General features: G+C 42.5%; 1 long non-coding RNA gene across 1 annotated transcript; it reads left to right on the plus strand.

Moving 5' to 3' along the window:
* The first annotated feature begins 243 nt into the window (after nt 1–243).
* LOC112551006 lies at nt 244–3292 on the plus strand. The gene is made up of 3 exons (XR_003095107.1): nt 244–512; nt 1490–1620; nt 3156–3292. It is a non-coding gene; the product is annotated as an uncharacterized LOC112551006 (long non-coding RNA).
* Nucleotides 3293–3945: the final 653 nt, after the last annotated feature.

Below are 3945 nucleotides of genomic sequence, written 5' to 3' on the forward strand. Positions count from 1 at the left end.
CCAGCTCTGGCTCCAGTCCTGAGCCCAGGGCCAAAGCCAGAACTCAGCTGCTATCTGCCCTAAGCCAATACTTCTAGCTAAGATGAGGTGCTTTTTTTGGCCAGTGTTGATTTCAAGTAAATAGAGCACATCTAAATCTCCAGCTCCTGAGCAGGGAGGCCTAGAGCTTCAAAGCAAGCCTCTATAAAACATATTCATTTCAGTGTCTGTGGGAGTGTACTCTAGACAACTCAACAATAAATCATGTTGTAGGGGAATGGCCCTGAATTCACATTAGTTGGCAAAGAGCTGTGTACATGATATCACGCATTTGCCTGACCTTGCAGTGTCCCTGGGGTTAAGCGCACTGATATCTTCTTTCCCAGAATGAGCTTCATGTGGGTGGCCAAGAGGACAAAAAAAGGGAGCAGTGCTGAAGAAGATAAGAATGCAAGGGGTTTGGAGAGAATGCTGGATGCCTGACAAGATGGCAGTGAAAAGGGCAAAGGGAGAAGACATCACATGCATGCAAGGTAAACAGACATTTTCCCTTGTGATTTCTGCAGTAAACCGAGTTAATCCTCTGCCACCTGGTTCATTACTTCCCCAGGTCAGAAGAAAATGACCTCCTGTCTCTAGTAGTAGTCAGTGAGCATGTCTACATGTGAAATTAATATGACAAAATAAACTGGCACTTACTGTGCCAATTTATTGCTCTCTGGTGCAAGGTTTACTTGTGCACCTTGGACGATAACATGCTAAACTAGGTTGGAGCAACCCTGGCTGGCAAGGGGCACAGGGGGATCAACCTGCTGTTCCCCCCCAGCTCAATGTGTTGCAGAGGGGCTGGCTGGGACATGAGTGTGCTCCAGTGTGGGGCTAGCCAGCAGGCAGCCCTTGTACTGAAGCACCTTCGTGCCCCAGCCCGTCCTGTCAGCATCTACGTGTGTGTTGCTGCACACTGAAGAATGCCACCCTAGGATAGTACTTGTGTTTACAAGCACTAACCTATGGCAGAGTGAATTAGTTTCCTGCAGCCTAATTGGGCCACGTGTGTAGATGTTGAGACTTTATTGTGGAGCTAATTAGGCAACTAAACTAAATACACCCAGCACTGGATAATTTAGAGGAGAGAGTAATACTGTGCCATGATAGAAATTTCCTTCCAGACCATAACTGATATTTCATTCATCTTTCTTTCTCCCCCTTGATCTTTACCCCATAATCACTTATAGCCACACGAGCAACTTCCATTTTTAAGGAAATAGGCAAACAGGGACTTTTTTTTCAAGTGCATCCCCACTTTAAGTCTTGTCTCCATTAACCACAAAACAGAGAGCAAATGCCTGTTGCTGAATCCAGGGTCATGATCCATTTATATTGGCCAGCGTAGGAGTTTCTTCTACCTTGAATTACAGAGGATATGTTGCGGTTCCTTCCCTCTACTTCCTAGTGTGTGATGTGAGATGCAGGCATGCTCAGTTGCCTTTGCCTACCCCTCCTATCTCAGCAACAGTGCCTACAATACTAAGAGACCGGTTGCATCAGAAGGGGAGCTGGAAAGCCATCTTTGCTAGCAGCTGGGAGTGAGAGAGGCAGCAGAACCATAGCAGCTCAGCAGCCTGCCTGGAAGAAAACAATGTGAGTATCCCTTGAACGAGAGCTCAATGGCGGGAAGCAGGAGGCTGAGGATCTGAGGGTTGGATGTGTCTGGAGCAAGGGAGCCTGGTGCACGCTTGCAGGGCGCTGTCCATCAGTTGTGGTGCTGAAACTCGGAATACTGAGCCGTGGATGGGCGTGATTCTTATTCACAGATAAAGGGGAGCCTCATGGCTTTAAGCTCGCTGAGCCGTCCTCTGAAGCAAGGTCAAGCCCGGGATTGTACATGGCTCTGCCGCCCATTCTACTTTCAGCCTGTAAACACCTAACTCTTAAAGACTATCCTCCCTAAATGCTTAGTCTAGGGAAACACCCTCTGAAAGTTTGCTGCTGCTTTTGAGACATACAGAGTAGAGTTGCTCTGTGGACTTTGGAAAAATGGTTAATTCTTACCTTACCTTGCTGCATTCAAAACAAAGGAGGGATTAATTTTTGCTATCAAATGTAGCCTATGTGGGGTTTTTTAGATGTTATGTGACTAGACATGTGCTGTGTGGGTGGGGTACAGAGCTGGGTGTGTGAATGAGACATCTGAAGCTTCTGTAGCCTCATAGGGAGGCTGGTTGTAACAGGGAAATGGCATGGAGTAAGCAGTTTGGGACTCAGAAATGTTTTCAAAGGCTGAGGTGTGCACAGGGGGCTGGTGTGCATTGTCAGGATCCAGAGTTTTTAGGATGCAGCAGCCAAGTCTGATCAAGACTGTGGCTTCTGACCTGGGAGCCTTTTGCTGTGGTGGGTGGTGCTTTATTTTCAGATGTTGGACAGCACTAAAGTGTATTTAAGCTTTCATGAGGCGTGTAATAATGCTGGGCCAAGATCCCCAGCTGGTGTAAATCTACATCGGTATCTGCTCCTGGGAGTTGCATGTATTTAGAGCAGCTGAGAATCTGACCCTTTATACTCACTATTTAATTATGTTTTAAATAAAAAATTCAGATATCAAATGGCCTGAACAAAACCTATTTAACATCAGTCTGGTTTGATACAGCTGTGGATGACACTGTGTCATCCCAGAATGATGCTTATTGCATCTTTAAACAGTTAGCTCTATCTTTAACTGCAATGTGCATGACAGCAGTAAGTTTCTCGTAGTCCCCAGTGAAACCACAGAAGTCAACACAGGAGATATGGCACTGTAAATGAAGAAGATCTGGCCCACTCCCTTAACAAAATAGTTCAGAATGCTAAGCTCTTAAATGAGTCCTTTGAATCTGATATTCAATATTTCATTTGAATAAATGTCCATTTATGATGAGTACTCAGTGTTGATTGGAACATCACAAAAATATAACAGTAAAATACTTCTAATGCTATACAGAAGAAGTAGAAAATAGATTGGGCCAAATCACAAGTCAGTGCCAACTGATGGAACAGTCTATCAGCTTTGCTTCCTCAAAATACAGTTATTTCCTATTCTGGCCTATTTTTAATATAAATGTTTTTAAGAAAATTCCCTCCAATCTCTTTGAGATCTCTTTGTTTTTTTTCATTTTCTTATTCATACATTAAAATTTCAGAAAACAGCCTTTCATCCACAGCATCCAGGATGGATGTTTCCAAGCCAGAACTCTTCAGAAGCCAAAGAATAGCAATCTGAAGAAATCGCCTCGCTTAATATGTACCCCTGAACTTCAATAAATGGTGTTGAACTTGCTCTGTGAATGGCTAGCTCTTTGTACACTGTTGCCTAGTTGTATATATATCAGGAGTCAGGTAATGATATTGGATACTTTTATTTGTATGTGAGCTGTTCTTCAGTGATTAAAACAACAGTTTCCTGCTGCAAGATTATAGTACCCAGATTGTTCAAACAGTCTTTCAGACTATATTTATCTTTCTAGTATGTGTTTCCACCTTGGCATATTTAATTGTTCACAACCAAATCTTTTTAAGTAAAAGAAGAAAGGTTGATTTTGATGTAAGGACTTAGTTTTCCTCCCCTAGAAGACCTCCTCTAGTTTCATTAGATTAATCTAGGGAAAAATGGAAAGTCAGCCATTGTCTTTTTTAACCTTTTATCTTACTGATCATCATGGATAAGACTGGATGAGCAACATTTCATTAAGTGGATATTAATACATTTAATATATTCAGATTATCTCGGTTTCATTGTGAAACTGATGAAAGGAAAAGTTCTTGACAAATACCACTAGCCATCAATCTTGAACAACAGGTGAATATCAGAAGATACATTTATCTTGATCAAAAAATTCTAGTAGTGCCTCTGGGTATTAATTTGCTTACAGGAACTTGTTGCTAATGACCTCTATTGTGTAATAGCTATTTTTATATTGTCCTATTATGTCC

Source organism: Alligator sinensis, unplaced genomic scaffold (assembly GCF_000455745.1).
Source record: "Alligator sinensis unplaced genomic scaffold, ASM45574v1 scaffold572_1, whole genome shotgun sequence".
Taxonomy (NCBI): domain Eukaryota; kingdom Metazoa; phylum Chordata; order Crocodylia; family Alligatoridae; genus Alligator; species Alligator sinensis.